At 46.5% G+C, this 18,858-nt stretch overlaps 1 long non-coding RNA gene across 1 annotated transcript in view; it reads right to left on the bottom strand.

Annotated features, from left to right (window-relative positions):
• The window catches only part of LOC144785132 (uncharacterized), a 265,850-nt gene that overhangs the window by 7,310 nt on the left and 239,682 nt on the right, over window positions 1–18,858 (bottom strand). The gene's annotated exons all lie outside the window — the stretch shown is intronic.

Raw genomic sequence — 18,858 nt, 5'->3', positions numbered from 1 at the left:
AATCACCCTCATCCAGAATTCAGCCCACCCTCTAGTAAAGTTCTAGCTGCTTTCTTTACTGAGAAATCAAGACTCCTCAATATCAAACTGGACTCTAAGAAGGCTTCTTTATCATCCTATTGGCTTGCGCACCCTCCGGCCCTCTTAGATCAGCTTGAACCAACTAGTCAGAATACCAAGAACAATGCCTCATGGGGCACCTTTACTCCCTTTAGCGAAAGTGACATTAACAAGATTCTTCAGTATCAACCCATCTAATCATTTTAGTGACCCGTTACTAAGTGTGGGCCTAAAATTCGTTACGCTCGCGGAATTTGCGGATTTTCTGCAATTTCGCGATCCGCGAATCTCACGAAATTGTGGAAAAATCTGCAAATCCGCAAGCGGGACAAATTTTACATGAAGCAGCACTTACAGGGTTATAGCAGGTGCCCAAGTTGAAGCTAATTTCTTTGTAACCATTTTGTAAATGGTTACAAAGAAATTAACTTCAACTTGGGCACCTGCTGTAACCCTGTAAGTGCTTCCTGAGCGGTGCCTCGTTGCCTACTTGCAACTATTCTCTGACCCTGCTCTGACCCTCGAAGCAGGGTCAGAGAATAGTTACAAGTATGGCAACGAGGCTCCTGTCACAAAAATTAAACCTCAACAGGAAGCACTTACAGATATAAATAAAGCAGGTGCCCGAGTTCAAGCTCAAATTCAGGAACGTTTTAATCAGCCCAAAACATTAGTGAGCACGGTCGAGGCTGGGCAAGTGTGCTTAACCCCGTCTCTGCTGTCGAAAATTAGCTGTAATACTTCGGGGAGGTCTTTGCATCCATGAGTTTCTCGAGCGTGATCCCCATGTGGCTGTGGCCAGGAGGCTGCTTTCTCCTCCTCACCTGCTGCCCTGCTCGCTCTCTGACCCATACACAAGAGGCATGTGAACACGCATAGAAGCCCCGCCAGATTAGCCCCACACACTAGCAGTATCAAACGTCTTCCCGCCCTTGCCCCACTATGATGGACAACTCACTCAAGGGACCTCGGCGCCTTTTGGCGCGACGGCAAAGTTACAGGCATACATGGTCACTGGGGACAAATCATCTGGCCCTTCGAGCGTGATCCCCGTGTGGCTGTGACCAGGAGGCTGTTTTCTCCTCCTCACCTGCTGCCCTGCTCGCTCTCTGACCCGTACACAAGAGGCATGTAAACACGCATAGAAGCCCCACCCGTTTGACCTTGCACAACGCACACTAGCGGTATGAAACGTCTTCCCACCCTTTCCCAACTATGATGGGCAGCTCACTCAAGGGACCTCGGTGCCTTTTGGCACGGCGGCAAAGTTACAGGCACACATGGTCACTGGGGACAAATCATCTGGCCCTTTACGCAGCTGCAGTGTAGGAAAAGCACTATACATTTACCCAACGAGGTAGCACTTACTGATTAGTCAGTAGAAAGTACTCCAGTTGAGTATGGTGCAATCACAAAAAAATCCGCGATTTCGCGGGGAAATTCACGAATTCACGGATTATTCGCAATTTCGGGCAAATTCGCGGACCGCAGATCCGCAAACTTCACCCATACCTACCCGTTACCACCTTCTGTCTTCAAAGAAATCAAGGAGGTCGTGATCCCCCTTTGGACAAAGATTATCAATGCTTCACTGACTCAAGGTTCGATCCCTGATTGCCTAAAAGCAGCTCAGGTTTCACCTAGACTAAAAAAACTAATGCTGATAGTACCGACCTTAACAACTTCCGCCCTATCTCCAACATCACTACTCTGGTCATACTCCTTGAAAAATGCATCCAATCACAACTTTGCACTCACATTGAGAATTTCCAACTCCTAGACCAGCACCAATCTGGCTTTCGGAGTGGACACAGCACTGAATCAGCTCTCATTCACGTTATGGATGACATTTTAAAAATGCTCGACCAAAATGAATCTTGCCTCCTAATCCTCCATGACCTCTCCTCTGCGTTTGACACAGTAAATCAAGACAATCTTTTTTTCTATCTTGAAGCACAGGATGAGCCTCTCTGGTCTGGTGTTGCAATGGTTCTCGTCCTTCCTCCATCACAAATCCCAAAGAATAAAGGTGAACCACTCTCTATCCCAGCCCATGCCAGTTTCCATGGGGGTCCCACAAGGGTCCGCCTTAGCTCCCATACTCTTCAACGTATTCTTGAACCACTTGCTAATGTGCTAAATTCAATGAATATTCTCTTCTATATGTACGCTGATGACACGCAACTCTACCTGAAAATCTTATATCACTCAACACTACCTCATGAATACTCAAAACTGGCTAACCGAGAACCATCTCCTACTCAATACATCCAAAACCGAATTCCTGCTAATTTTTCCTCCAAATCATAACCTCAAGATAGACTGCTGGATGAACCATCTCACTGCTTTCAACTGCTCCCCCACATTATTGATTCAGCCAAATCTCTCCGAATCACCATGGACAAACATTTAAATATGAAGAATCATATTAGCAAAGCATGCAAGGGAGTGAATCACCAGATGAGATTACTTAGGAATCTCAAACCTTTCCTTCCATAAGCTGACTTCAAGCAGGTCGTCCAAGCGCTGGTTTTGCCGAGGCGAGACTATGGCAGTGCTACGCTCTGTGGACTCCCTAAATATACCTTGGCCCCACTGAGGGCTGTATTGAATGCTGCGGCCAGACTGACCAAGGGCACAAAAAAGGAATGCGCACATTTCCCCAGTCTTAAAATCTCTACATTGGCTGCCTCTTGAAGCTAGAATACAGCTAAACAATGCCTGCCTGTCTCACAATCAATCATAGCATTTTTAAAGCGCACTACATACCCGTGAGGGTCTCAAGGTGCTGGGGGGGAGCTGCTACTGTTCAAAGAGCCAGGTCTTGAGAAGTCTCCTGAAGGTTGGAAGGTCTTCGGTCTGCCGCAGGAAGATGGGGAGGGTGTTCCATGTCTTGGCGGCGAGGTGGGAGAATGATCTGGTGCCGTTGGTCACTCTTTGGATGCGGGGGATGGTGGCAAGGGCGCGGTCTGCGGAGTGGAGCTGGCGGGTGGGGGTGTAGAGGCTGAGTCGGCTGTTGAGGTATGCTGGACCGGTGTTGTGGAGTGCCTTGTGTGCGTGGGTGAGGAGTTTAAAGGTTATCCCCTTGTTGATGGAGAGCCAGTGTAGGTCTCTCAAGTGGGGTGTGATGTGGCTGTGGGGCGAGGGATGTCGAGGATCAGGCTTGCGGAAGCGTTCTGGTTGCGTTGAAGCCTTTTCAGGAGTTTGGCTGGGGCTCCTGCGTAGTCTGCGTTTCCGTAGTCCAGTCTACTGCTGATGAGGGCCTTCTTGTTTCGGTAGGGATCCACTTGAAGATCCTGCGAAGCATGAGGAGGTTTTTGAAGCAGGAGGAGGAGACGGCGTTAACCTGCTTTGTCATGGAGAGGGTGGAGTCGATGATGACCCTTAGGTTGTGTGCGTGGTCGGTGGGTGTCGGGGGTGCTCCTAGTGCAATCGGCCACCAGGAGTCGTCCCAGGCCGAGGGGGTGGATCCGAGGATGAGGACCTCCGTCTTGTCCAAGTTCAGCTTCAGTCGGCTGTTTCTCATCCAGTCGGAAACGGCTTTCATTCCTTCATGGAGGCTGGTTTTGGCGGTGTGGGAGTCTTTGGTGAGGGAGAGGATCAGCTGGGTGTCGTCGGCGTAGGAAATGATGTTGAGGTCATGCCGTCGTGCGAAGTGGGCAAGCGGTGCTATGTAGACGTTGAACAATGTTGGGCTGAGGGATGAGCCTTAGGGTATGCCGCTGATGATCTTGGTGGTTTCGGAGCGGAAGGGGTGGAGGCGGACACTCTGTGTTCTGCCGGAGAGGAAGGAGGTGGTCCAGTCCACGGCCTTCTCTTGGATTCCGGCGTCATAGGGGCGTGTTCGTAGTGCGTTGTGGCAGACCGTGTCGAAGGCGGCTGATAGGTCCAGGAGGATGAGGGCCGTGGTTTCTCCATTGTCAAGCAGGGTCCTGATGTCATCGCTGGTGGCAATGAGGGCAGTTTCGGTGCTGTGGTTGCTGCAGAGCCCGGACTGGGATGGGTCCAGGATGCTGTTCTCCTCAAGGAAGCTGGTCAATTGTTTGTTGACGGCCTTTTCGATGAACTTTGCCGGGAAGGGGAGCAGGGAGATGGGTCGGAAGTTCTTGAGGTCCTTGGGGTCCGCCTTGGGTTTCTTGAGTAAGGTGTTGATCTCTGCGTGCTTCCAGCTCTCCGGGAAGGTCGCTGTTTCGAGGGAGATGTTGATGGTTTTCTGGAGATGGGGTGCGATGGTGCTGCTGGCTTTGTTGAAGATGTGGTATGGGCAGGGGTCTTCCGGGGATCCGGAGTAGATGGTGTCCATGATCTTGATGGTGTTGTCGTCGTTGATGTTGGTCCAGGCGAGCAGGCGGTTGGTGCGGGTGGTGGTCGTGGGGTCGGGGGTCTCAGTGGTTGCCGGGGTGGTGGCGGCGTCAAAGCTGTCGTGGATGTCTGCGATCTTGCAATGGAAGAAGGTGGCCAGCGAGTCGCACAGGTCTTGCGACGGTGGGATGTCGTTGGTGTTGGAGCTGGGGTTGGAGAGTACCTTCATGATGTTGAAGAGCTCTTTGCTGTTGTGTGCGTTGTTGTCTAGGCGGTCTTTGAAGGAGGTCCTTTTGGCGGATCTGATGAGGTGGTGGTGTCTGCGGCTGGCGTTCTTGTGGGCTGTGTAGCTCTCCGATGTTTGTTCACGGATCCTGTTTTTCTCGAGTTTTCGGCAGGTTCGCTTGGAGGCCTGGAAGTCTTCGGTGAACCAGCTGGCTCTCTTGCCGGTATGGGTGTTGGAGGGCTTCTTGAGCGGGGCGAGGGTGCTGGCGCAGTCGTTGAGCTACTGTCTCAGGCTATGGGCTTCAGTGACTTTTCTTCAGTGGCAGCGAGACATCTGCTGGGTGTGGTGGTTTGTGGTTGGGTTTCCGGAAGGTGAAGTGGATGCAGCGGTGGTTGGTCCAGTGGAGTTCAGTGGTGCGGTTGAAGAAGATGTGGGAGCTTGCAGAGAAGATGGGGTCAAGCGTGTGGCCGACAGAGTGGGTGGGTGTTGTGACGAGTTGTCTGAGTCCGAGGTTGTCGAGGTTGTTGATCAGAGTGGAAGAGTTGGAGTCGTTGTTGTTCTCGAGGTGAAGTTCAGGTCCCCGTGGAGGATGTAGCCCGTGGAGGCGAGGGCGTGTGTGCTGATGAAGTCGCGATGGAGTCGCTGAACTGCGGTTGGGGTCCGGGGGGGTCTGTAGACGAGGGTACCTCTGAGGGTGGTGTTGGGGTCGCTGTGGATCTGGAAGTGCAGGTGTTCGGCAGTTGCTGAGGGTGTCGTTGGTGTCTGTCGAGATTTTGAGAGTGTTCCTCTGGATGATGGCAATTCCTCCTCATACTCCATTGGTGCGGTCCTTGCGGGTGATCTTGTAGCCTTCCGGGATGGCTATGGCTATGTCGGGTGCCGAGGAGGGATTCAGCCAGGTCTCCGTCAGGAAGGCGACCTCTGGGGCATTGGTGTCGAGTAGGTCCCAGAGTTTGACGACGTGTTTGCGGGTGGAGCGGGTGTTGAAGAGGATGCATCTGAGGAAGTTGGGTCCTTCGGTAGGTGGGTTGGCTGGCCGGATGCTGGTGAAGCTGCAGTTTCGGCAGGAGAAGTGTCCTTGGGTGCGCTTCGGGGTGGCCAGGCAGCAGGTGCGTGATCGTCTGGCGTTGAGTGCGTGGAGATTGCAGGAGTCGTAGCAGAGGCGGGTGTAGTGGTGTTCGCAGGGGCCAGGGGTCCTGGCACTGGGCGCGGTTCAGTCGCGGACAGGCGCAGACGGGCTTGCCTTAGGTGCCAGCTGGGAGGCGGGAGCGGGGCGGCGAATGGGATTGCGGGGGGCGGGGACGCAGCAGCGGGTATAGCGGGGCACAAGGGGTAACAAGCATTTACAATGCAATGGTCTCTGCATTGTTTAAGTTAGAGCTATTGGCATTGCTCATGACATTATTTTTATTTATGTTTTTGTTTTCAACACATATAAATAAATGTCATTGTCATTTACAATGCCAATAGCTTAATCTCTCGCAAATGCGAGACCTATTGCATTTGCACCCACACACAGAGCCACACACACAAAGCCACCCACACACACATACAGAGCCACCCACACAGAGCAACCCACACAGAGCCACCCACACAGAGTCATTCACGTAGAGCCACCCACATACATACAGAGCCACCAACACAGAGCCACCTTCACACACACAGAGCCGCCCTCACACGTACCCACCTACACATACACAGAGCCACCCTCACACAGACCCACCTACAAAAAAAGCTACCCACACAGAGCCACACACAGAGCCCAACACACACACAGAGACACACACACACAGACAGAGCCACACACAGACAGAGCCACACACAAACAAATTCACATCAGGACGCCTCTGCGTTTCCTCAGGCCCGGCCTCTTCCCGGCTGCAGCACAAGGCCCCGTTTAGCTGTGAAGTGTTAAAGGTTCACGTTCTTTTGAAGGCCGCCTTCTGCTTATTTTTTAAATTATGGTTGTAATTGTTTTTACAACTTGCAGGATTTTAAAGCGTTTAAACCTCACAGTTGTGGGGTGCATGGAAAGGAGGATTATTGGAATTTTAAGAGGATTCACAAGGCAGTGTGAGCGTTTTGCTGTCTGCTCATCAGTGAGGGAGACATAAGGTCTACCTGGCATGTTACATGTCAGGGTTTTCAGGGCCTCTACTTGCGGCCATGAAATAACACATGCCCTTATTATAGAAACCAAAACACACCTGTGATAGCATGTTTTTAAACAAATTTAAGCTATTGACATTGTAAATAACAATGTGTTTCATTTATGTTTAAAAAAACAAAACCTAACTAAAAGGCATTGTCATTTACAATGCCAATAGCCGAAACTGCTGTAGATGCGAGACCTGTTGCATTGCAAATGCTGGTTGTTACTTTTTGTCCTGGCACTCCACTAAGAATGTTTCTTTTTGTTAACGGCTTCCCTGACAATGCTTTATGGGTGACTCATGCTTCTCTGCACTCGGCAGATAATTACTGTGCAAGTTGGGAGCTCTGCAAGAGGCACAGTGATTAGAGCTGCCTTAAAAGTTTCCAGAGGCGTCAGAAACAGATCTGCTGACTGAGACACACTTGGTTACTCAGAGAGTCTGTTTCAATTTTTGCAACATTTCTTCCGCCAGCCTGTTAATTTATAAAATGCAGGAAGACAAGGGGGAACATAAGATTTTTCTTGTTTCTAATGCTATGGCCGGCTCTACCCCTCCCGCTCCTCCAATGTTTGGCCCATGGCTTACAAAACAAACAGGAAGAATCTTACCTGCCCCCGGTCTTCATGAATTTATAAATTAACAGGCTGGCGGAAGAAATGTTGCAAAAATGAAACAGACTCTCTGAGTAACCAAGGGGGTCTCAGCCAGCAGGTCTGCTTCTGATGCCTCTGGAGAGGATTAACAGGATGGGGCTGCTTTCAGTTGCATGATATCTCCCAGAATACAGAAGACCACGTCCCTGGCTCCACCCCGCCCCCTCCTCCAATGGCCCCTCTGACAGAGCCCAGCTGAGGAGCAGAGTGTTTGAAAGTAAACATTGCTTTATTGCTCACTGGGTCTGTGCTGTGGTCGCCTTCATAAACATTATATTTTAAAACTTCAGACAAAAGGGGGATATTTTTTTAAGAAGCGGAGAGGGGCTGATTAATGCTCTCTTCCCTCAGACAGACGTTTGCAGCATGAGCAATTAATCACCCTCCTTCCGAAAAGACAAAGCTTGGGTGATAGCTGCCCTGTAACCGAGGATGGAATTTTGAAAGAAATGTAACATTTTAATGAATCCCTGTGGTTTTTGTATTACCTGGTCAGTGTTTTCCTTGGGATTGGGCCTTGCGTTTGGAAAACTGAGGCACGCTATCACTCCTTCTTATAAACCTCGTTAAGGGCAGCCATATTCTTCATTATGGCCCTTTCTGTGAGCCGATTTCCTCGTAATTGATAGATTATGAGCTCCCTCAGAGACGGATTAGGGAGACAGACCTCACCCGCGAAGGTTTGTTTCAATTAAATGGGCCGGAGGTGAAAGGCAGGGGTTGGTGAAAGATACAATCAAAAGCGAAAGCGTTGCGCGTTATGTAATTTGACCCACGAGGAAAGGAATGCTTCCACCCAGCGCGCTGCTCACTCCCGCAAGCCAAAGGCTGCAGGAGTGAACATTTGACAACAAGCATTGGCCGCAAGACGGGATCAGGGGGGGAGAAGCGGGAGTTCTGTGCGCGTAGCATTTTCAGTCGATTTATAGCAGATGCTACCATGCGCAATGTGAGTGATGTGCATGTTATCTAACATGGGAGTATGGCGGACTAAGTCTGCTATTGGCAGGACATCCTGCGCAGGAGGTGGATGGAGCGGTGGGGGAGGCTGGTGTTGGTGCTGTATATAGACAGTCAGAAGCAGCGGAGGGAGATGGGCAGTGGCGGCTGGAGAGAGCACAAGCAGGGGTTGTCCTGGGTCTGTGACAGCAGGTCACGGGGTGGTTTCAAAGAACGCGGATGGCGCTGGGCATCTCTGTGGGTGCTGGTTTTAACTATTGTCACCACAGACACCGCAAGGGTTCTGTGTATTACTAAGGACAAAAGGAGAGGAGAAAGGTGAGAAGAGGGGTGGGGGGAGGGGAGGCGACGTCATTTTTGGAAGCTAAGCCCCGTCCTTTGCAGACTGGGGGGGGCGTGTTTTTCGAGGAGAGAAAGAAATGGAAAAAACACGCCCCTCAATCCGAAACAGACGGGGCTTAGCTACCAAAAATGACGTCACAGAACCCTCGTCTCCAATGGCTGGCCGCCGTTTAGGCAGCCAGCCAATGGAGAAGAGGAGTGGGTTCAAGCCTCCCTACTCTGAGACATAAGATCTCACCAGCGAGACTGCGCATGCGCAACCTACGCTAGCCGAGACCTAAAAAGGACAGAACAACAGTGCAAACAATATAAATGAAAAACGGGCAAGACAACAGAGCAGACAGTGACTTTAAAAACGGGCAAGACAACAGTGCAGACAGTGAAATTCAAATACGGGCAAGACAACCGTGCAAGATACGATGAGACCGACAATCTCACTGACAGTAACGCGGTGGAATGAGTGAGGCACGAACCAGCTAGTGAACGGCAGCAGCAAGCTCAGGACACACATGTAGAGCTGTGTGGCGGCGAGGGGAGCGACCTGCCTGGTATCAGGGTCAAGGGTCACTCACAAAGGTCTCCATTTCAAGAACCCCAGGTATCTAGTCCAAAAGCTAGAGCTATCTGAGGTGGTAGACCTTCAAGAAGGGCTTTCTCCTTCCTCCTGAAACCACAAATCTTTCGCAAAAAGAGAACTTGTCAAAGAGCTTTCTCTGGCTCTGCCCAGAAGATCTGGAACTCTCTCCCTCCTGAAGTATGTAGAATCACCTCCAAGGTTGCTTTCAAATTGGAAGTAAAAAGATTCCTTATGAATAAGTTCCTACCATAATTGGGTTTGGATCATTTGCTGTAAGATACTGGACTTACACCTTTATGTCTTGAATTGTTTTGCTATATTTCCTTAATTAATCTTTTCTCCCCCCCCGACTCACTATTTTTAGCTTTGTAATGTTCTTTGATGCTCCCTTTGTAATTGTTTCGTTTGTTATGTATTTGACGCTTGTACATCCTTGATCATATTGCCTCCCTAATTTTAAAGCACTCTGATATCCCTTGGGATCATGTTTGTGCTATATAAAACTTTATAAATAAAGAGAGTGAGTGGCTGAGTTGGTTAGGCATAATTCGCATATAATAGTGCAATCCACTCTTCCACCGGTTTTTCCTCTTTCTATTTAAATTATGGGAAAAATCTGAATGTGTTTGTGGGCAAGAAGAATAATTTGGTTCCAGCTGTTGAGAACTTGACTGAGAGATTGGGGTTGGCTTATCAAAAGGCTGGAAAAAATCTGTGTCAGGCAAAGATCGCGTGCAAAAGACAAGCAGATAAGAAGAAAAAACCAAGTTCCCAGTATTTAGAGGGTGATAAGGTGTGGCTTTCCAAACGTCACTTACATTTAAAAGGAAACAGGAAATTCCAACCAAGATTTTTAGGGCCTTGTGAGGTAACTAAAATGGTAAACCCAGTGACAGTTAAAGTGAAAATGCCACCCTCTGTTAAGATCCACCCCGTTTTTTAAGTGTCTTTAATTAAAAGAAGTACTTCAAAATTGCGAATGAAAGAGTCTCCCCCTAGCATCTAGTGGTATCAGATAAGGAGTTTGAAATTAATAGAATTTTAGATTCTAAAGTTGTGAAAGGCTGCTTGTTTTACCTAATTGACTGGAAAGGTTTTGGCCCAAAAGAAAGATCATGAGCCCTTTTCAAGCGATCATGCACCAAGACTCGTAAAAGAATTCCACAAGACATTTCCTAACTGGTGGGAGCCTCTTTGGAGGAAGGTACTCTCGGGAATGACTTAGGTATTGCTACCCTTCAAGGGCCTAAAATCAGTAAGTGATATAAAGTCAGGAAATATCCACGCTGGAGAAAGCAATTACCCTTTACCCAATTTCTCTTGAATCATCTCCTGAAGCTATTTGGCTGCCGAAGGATCGCAGAATTCCAACATGGCTACTGAATCAAAGACTAACGCGGTTAGCGTTCCATGCTTTTTCTCTTTCTGGCTTTTCCAGGTATGTTCTCTCCGGCGCGAGCCTCGCTCTGCACACTTCAACTGTAGTTCTTCAAAGTGAAGCAGTGTCTCATTAATGCACATGTCTCTTGACAGGAATTTTTGAAAATAACTCCTCATCTTTTCAGGGTTTCGCCTACTTTTCGTAGGCTGGTGTGCACACCGAAGGGTTTATCTCCTATTTGAAATTTTGGCAGTGAAGTCCATTCTTTGAAGAAGATCGTTCCCTTCTGTGAGAATACCAACAGTCGTCTTTTGTGAGAGCTGTCAGTGAATTGCAACTCTATCTTCGTAGCTGGTTTCAAGTAAAGTTTTCTCACCTATATATTCACCATTTGACATGGTGCTTGATGAAGAAAGAAACATTTACAGGACTTCTCTTCTACTCATCTACAAGAGAGGGTTTCTTTCCAGAACACTTGAAATGACAGGCTCTAGGTATTAGAGAAACATATGATGTTTAGAGTAATATGTTAATGAATAATATGAGAAAAAGTATTGTGTTTATGTATGTTATCTTTTCTACATACCAGACTTCAGCACAATGTCTAATAAAGAAAGACAATATTCTGAAGACATTTCCCCTTCCCCCTGTTGTGTGCTGGCAGGTGTGAATTCTTCGGAGGGCATCGAAGAAATACTCTTCTGATCCTGTGGAACCGGTTGGCATAAGGTCAGTCTGACACCACGATTTCCACAATGCACCTGGACAACACCCGTAAAAGTTTACAGAGTACACTCCAGGCAGGGGACTCTTGGTGAAGTTGATGCAGGTGAGCTCTGTTAACCTGAAGCTTGCAGAGATCCCACTCTGTATTCCTCTTGAAACAAGGTACATCCAAAGGGCTGTAGTTCCAGATAATACAGTAGGCGCAGTCAGTCAGACTGCAGGGCATGATGGTGCAAATCAAGTTTCTTGGCGTCCTCCTCTGTTTATTACTCTTGAAGCATGGTACAACCAAAGTGCTGTAGTTCCAGACAATGCAGCAGGCACAGTCTTTACAGAGTGCAGGGCCTGATGGTGCAAATCAAGTTTCCAGCTTGGCAATCCTTCTTTTCTTAGTTTTGCAGAGCTGAGAGGCACTACCCCTCTCAGCTACTTATTCAGTGTTCTCTGGGGTCACACAGGAGGGCACTCCTGTCCAATGAGGTGCAGGACACCACCCCAGAGCATGACCTTTTCCTCGAAAGTGTGGCACAATGGTCTCCCAGAGAGCACCATTTCTCCAAAATGCAACATAGCTGATTTTTCAGCAGAGAGGCAAAAGCTGGCTAAACAAACCTTCATCTCCATAGTGTCCCTCCACTTGCATCTGCGTGTTCCTTCCATAAACATGCCATCTGGCTGGGTTCAAAGAGTAGGGGTGTAAATGAAACTTGCTTCTCCGGCCTGTCTCCTCTTTCTCTTGAAGATTATTGTTTACGACCCCTCCCCTGCTCTGGCATTCCTCTGTAGTAGAACCTGTCCTCCCAGAATGGCTCTCTAACCCATGGAGCTACTTAACACCTCATCAAAGCAGTCAGGCTAACCCATTTACCTCTGACAAATCAGGACAGACCATTGGAAGGCTGAATTTTTGCTTACCGACAAGAAAGTCCTATAGCTTCTTGTCTGTACATTTTGGGATAAATTCAACAATAGCATATTGTTGGATTTATCAATAACATTTTGGGAAGTCCTTGAATGATATTTTATGACTTCCTGGCGTTAGTTATTTTTAATACCTTCTTGCCATCTGAACCTATGTGACTGGGGATCTGCAATGGGGAAAATGAACTGGGCAATATCTCTAACACCAGGGCCTATGAAACATCTTTTATATGACCCTGCCTATATCTACAGGCCCCCCTCCCCTGGGATACCTAGGGGAGAAGTTGGGAGTTGTCAATATGTATAAATATTGCAGACCCTCACTCCACAGTGCTCCCAGCACAAAAGTCGATTTTGGGAAGCACTTTACTACAATGTTGGGAGTGAAGTGTGCAATTTCACTAAACCCAAGGCATACTGACCCCCCCTACTATTTGGACACCTAAGGCAATTTTTAAGTGCTGCAAACACCAAAGTCGAGTTTGTCCACAATTTTAATTTTTAAAAGCAGTCCTGGAACACAGGGCTGCTTTTAAACTGGCCCCAGGCTTCAGCAGCACACACATGCAAGTGCAGAAAGGCCTGCTGGCCTCTAAACTACCATGTTCTATTATATACTATGGACCTAAAGGTAGTTTCAATCCCCCTACCCTATTATGTACTAGGGCCTTATAGGGAGGTCATACCAATCCTGGGGGTACCATCAACCATAGTGTACCCTAGAGTATGTAGGTGTTTTCACTGTATTCTAAGTGTGTTTTTCACCATAGCACTGGTCCTGGGCCTGCCCAGCAGAGCCCAGGGCGATTTTAGTGTCAGAAAACAAGAATCTAGGGGTCCCAAATGGGGCACAAAGTGGGGGGACACTGCATACAGGTCCTGATTTCCAATACAGGTTATCAGTTTATTCTTGTGAAAAGTGATTAACATTGTAATGTCATTTGTGGTAAACTGGTACATGCTGTCACTTTTGGCTAGCCCTATCACTATCATTTTAGTAGACTGAGATCCATGCATTACCCTCTCCCTGAGCTCATGATTGAAGGAATTGCATTACACTTTTCACATTCAGACATTCAGTACATTTGCCTGGCACACCAAATACTAAGTATTTCTCAATTAACTTCAAAGTTATGTTTTATTTCAAATACTTAATTATACTTAAAAGAACTACAGCTGATCGTTTTATTCCATAAAATATGTGATCTACAGACCTGCCGACCCCTTTTCCAGATACTCAATGGCAGTCTTGGTTAGATAATGTAACTTGTCTTATGTACGTTACACAGGATTAAAAAGTTTTCCTCTTTCACCCTCATTACAAGTTCAGGGCTAAACCGCAATCCCAGCGCAATCTGATGTTTGCACAAGGGTTGAAGACATGAGTTGCGAGATTATTATCACACCTTCACAGTTTATCCCTAATGGTACATACTGTCGTGTATTTCTATAGGTTCTGAATCGATCCCCCTATTCCTGACCCTATTCTGGTTAAACTAACTAGCTAGTTAACTGACAGTCAGCCCATGAGGCAAGAACAGCCCCCATGATGCAGATACCGTTATCTGACGCAGTCACACTACGGCACAGGAACGTGTTATCTGATTAGGTCATAACGCTTGAGATCTAATTAGACAAGCGACATTCCTCCAGCCCCTGATAAGGCATACGACGTTCTCATAACAAATCAAACCTATGACAACCTGGATAATCCGTGCGGCCATTGTTTTGATTTCACAGAGAACTTTTGCAAAAGAATGTGCTAACGAGCAAGTCGTATGACATCTTTATTGACGTACCTATGTCCATCCTTACGTCAATCTCGGCACCTTTAAGGTATAAATATTGCCGACCTTGCCCTATGCAAACACACGCGTGGTGACAAGACGGAGCAGCCACACTTGCCGAAGCCGAGAGCAGAAGCAGACCCCGCTGACAGCAGCCCCGCCTTCCTGACGCGCTGAGAGACGCGCTGCTATCTCAAGCCGAGAGACCCAGCACCGGCGCTTCTGGGCAGCCCTCGCAGGCAGCCTGGAATATCGAGAGCAGAGAAAGAGATACCATTCCTCATTCATCCTAACTTCCAGGTACAGAACTGAATAACCCCTCACAGAGAATTCTTTAGTTATTTCACTTGGCAAAAACAAACTTAACTTAAACTGTAACTTTCTATTCCCGCCCACGCATTAGACTTAGGTCAGGTACACGGGGTAGGCGTATTTAGAAACACCAGTTGAGTACGTTTAGTCAAATGTATATGTGTATGTAAATATATTTTAATCATTTCAAACATCATATGGCTCAGAAACCATATCAATGTTTTTACAGTATTATTTTATACTATTGCTTTTAATGTATGCACTTTACTTAACTATAAGTATTGCAATAATATCGATCTATTTCTCTTGTACGAGAAAAGAGACTGATCAATAAATAACACCTTTTTATTGAACACGCCCGTCTCTTCCTTTTCTCTACATTCTGATGAGACTAAGAATGCACGTACTGACTGAGTAAAATAATTGCCTTGTGCTCACACGACTCTCGAGATTGACTCTTGATTAGGGGAGAGCAAAGTTGTCATGTTCTATGGTTGTCAGAAACTAAATCCCTTCTTGTCTAATCAGGGGAGTTAATTCCTTCCTTGAACATTCGAGAAAGTTTCTAGCGAACTCTGAGCTTAGCTGGCAAACCCAAAAATTAAGTCTAGTATCGACAGTAGTAGACCTAGTTAACGTCTGGCCTAGGCCTTTACTGCTGTAGGTACTATTCCAATGCGCAGAGCCTATTGGGAAGATAGGAACTACACTACATGGCGCCCAACGCGTTTGGAAAGGGCGATAAAACTAACGTAAGACATTTAGAGTAACTCAGTCGTGCTTTCTCACTCAGACCCCTTTTCCCAAATACTCCAAAGACGTCTGGAGTGGGTGAAAGGTTATATCCTCCAAAACCTCGCAGGAGGGAACTCCTATGTATGGTTCTTGGTCTAGTCAACGTTGAAGGATAAACAGTTCCAAAATATTGTGCATCTAATCTCTGTTTCCATAAAGAAACCTGATCTGCAAATAAACATAATACCATCCTGTCTGTAAAATGGCAGAGAGTGATGATGAAAGAGAGGCAGTTAGATTAGCTACTGAACTCGCAGATGCTGATGCTACCATGCAAGCAGCAGACCCGAATATAACACTCATTCCGGTCATTAAAAGGAGATCTATAACCTTAAAACTTATAGAAAATGGACTGACACCTAGAGGTGGCACAGTCATATTCGTAATCGAGGCACACGAATATCGGCAGACAGAGGTATACTATTCATGGATACATTTTCCAGCAGCAAATGCTGTAACAAAGTACTTCCACTATTACAAAGTAGAGGAACCTCCTGAAACATACACTCCGTTCGAGGAGGTGGAAGTACCACTCAAATTCCAAGAGCATTTGCTCTTATTTGATGGCGCCCTAAAACATAATAATCACATAACCAGGCTCGGTCCTTTAGGAAGACCAGGAGCAACGTGGCCGGTCTTAGCCGGATACACACCACATCCAGACATCGACGAGATGCCTGCACCACAGCTGTTAATACAGCTAAAACAATTACTAAAAATTCATAGACAATTAGTTCAGTATGTAATGCGGACTTCAACAATTCAGCCAGCGATTAAGCTTCCACAGCTGACCCCTCACCAGGGGAACACAAATAAAATTACACCACAGAACATCCAATCCTGCCTAGGTAAAGTTCCAGCTAAACGGGAACAGATACCATTCTGGTTGGCACAGAAAATTACCCAAATAGAGGCGGTGTTTCCTGACACCACCCCATTAGAAAAACACAGGATTCTGACTATATGTCTCCCAATGGGAATCGCACCACACATTGAGGACTGTGACACTTGGGGTACAGTCTTTGCTTCCATCTACACAAAAACGCACGGTGTTCCATCCATTTCGGTAATACCAGATGTGCTAAAACAAATTCAAGATGAATACGGTCCAGAACCTGCTTTAACTCTTGGTATGAAATTACTGAAAGACTTCAAGCAGGTCTCGGCTATATTACTAGCCAATATAAAAGGTGAAGCAGCAAACGTGGCGATCCGCCAGAGGTTAAAAGAGACAGATATAGCAGACCAACCAGCTGAAATTGCCAGAATCATAGAAAAATCCTATGAAGAACTAGGCAGAGATAGTCTAGGTGGAATACCAGTAAAACCGCAACTGACTACAAGTCCAGAAAAAATATTTTTTAATAATAATTCACCAAAAAAGAACTGGGATGGAAACAAACAATCCAATCCTAAAGAAAAGAAATTCCAGTCCCGAGGGAGGTCTCCTAGGCGAAGAGAGAAATCTCCAAACCAAAGACAGAGGTCACCGCAGAGTGACCCCTCTGGGAATAGATATAACCTTAGAAATAGGGATAATATTAAAAAACCTGATAGATATCAAGACATTGATACACGTCCCTCTCAATCTTTTCAGAATTCCTCGCAGAAATCGGAAAGAAGAGGACGATCAGAAGAGCACGCCAAGTCCAAAGACAAGGAACCTGCTCAGCTAAAAAAGAAATTACAATTTCCAAAAAAGAAGGTAGCCAGTATCAAGGTAGTTAACAATGCCGAGAATACTGAGGACACAACTGAAAAACAGAGAGTGGGCTCAGACAATGCTAGACAGTGCAGCAGAGGTGAGCATAGCTCGCAAAGTCCTTATGAATCATCTGGAGACAGTGGACACGAATGAATATCTTCAAGTGGAAACTGCAGACACCAGAGTTAGCAAGCCCCACAAGATATACGAGATAACATTACGTATAGAGGGAGATAAGACTAGGAAAATAAGGGGACTATTTTGGGATAATCTATCCAAAGGCTATGACATCCTTCTAGCTGAAAAAGACTGGCCACCAGAGTTTGTCAGGGAGTGCCCTCATGGCGAAGAAGTAATTATGCCTGCCTTCTCGAATCAAATCCCGATTCATAAAAAATATACACTTGCTAGAAAGTGGGCAGTGGCCTTAGCACCTGCTTTATATAAAAATCATGTAGGATGGGATGAGGATTCTCCTCCTCACAAAATCCAGTTAAAATCACAACCTACTGCACAAAGGCAGTACCCAATTAAGCAAGAAGCTAAAAAACAAGTAAATGAAATACTAGATCAGCTAGAATACCAGGGGGTGATTGAAACTTGCACCTCACAAATGAACAATCCTTTGTTTCCGGTCTCCAAACCAGACAATTCATACCGTCTAGTTTTGGATTACCGACACCTTAACACATGTTGCAAAACTTTTGCAGTGCAAAACTCACACAGTGCTGCACTAATGAATAACATAGTGCGCAAAAAATACAAAACAACCTTGGACATCTCCAATGGATTCTTTTGTCAAAACATAGCACCAGAGAGCAGATATTTAACTACATTCTCAGTAAATGGCACTCAAAAACAATTCTGTCGGTTAGCCCAGGGGTACAAGAACAGCCCGGGGGTATTCTCAGCGAGAGTAACAGAATTACTACAACTATATGATGATGAAGCATTATCTTATGTCGATGACATTTACTTAACAGATGATGACTTGGAGACTCACTTGAAAAGAGCGAACACCATAATACTTGGTTTCGCTGCAGAGGGTTACAAATTCAACTTTAAAAAGTCCAGAATTGCCCATCTGACGGTCCTGTACGAAGGATATGAATTATCAAGTATAGCCTGGCTGACAATTTTCTAAACTAGAAGAATTAAAAAATCTAAAATATGAAAAGACGTATCCTCTGCCAATCGACATTCTTCCTCTACGACATTACGCCTGTGTAATCTATACAGACGGACATGCTCAACCCTCCGTTTGGGGAGAACAAGCATACAACCCCACATGTGAGATTACAAAAGAAGTGTGGCGCGGAGGTATATTAAAACCTCTATTAACAAAATCACACTCAGTAGAAACTAATTCAGAACAACAGACTGAAATAATCGCATTGAAAATGGCGCTAGATAATGCGGATTGCGAATTCCCAACACTTATAGTGTCAGATTCATATTACTGCGTCAAATCATATAACAGCGATTTGCAGACATGGATTCAGAACGGTTACAAAGATGACACAGATGCACCAATAAAGCAGAAACTGCTCTGGGAACAAGTAGCTCTTCTGAAAAAAGAACTACCAAAGACTCACGTGACTCACTCACTGAGTCATCAGCGTGATGGCGTTCACGTTGTGGGGAATTCATTGGCTGAAGCAGCCGCAGCGGCAGCCACTAAACCGGCTCCCGTAGATCGAAAAAAGCGTACATTAAAATACATTGACGGTGAAACAATGCTGGCGGTGAAAACGTCATCAAGAGGCGACTGCTCAGCGTTACCGATCAACTATCCACTCAATTATACATACATAATCGATGCAAACTCCGTCCCTTTTGCTCGAATCCCTGGAGTGGGGGATAGAGTGATTTCAAACATGGACAGGAGAAGCTTGTTAATCGCAGACGCACACATGGGCGAGGGTCTCAGACACCTTAAATTAAAAGATTCTCTG

The sequence above is a fragment of the Lissotriton helveticus genome, chromosome 10 (assembly GCF_964261635.1).
Source record: "Lissotriton helveticus chromosome 10, aLisHel1.1, whole genome shotgun sequence".
Lineage (NCBI taxonomy): Eukaryota > Metazoa > Chordata > Amphibia > Caudata > Salamandridae > Lissotriton > Lissotriton helveticus.
This window is presented reverse-complemented; position numbering and strand designations above follow the sequence as displayed.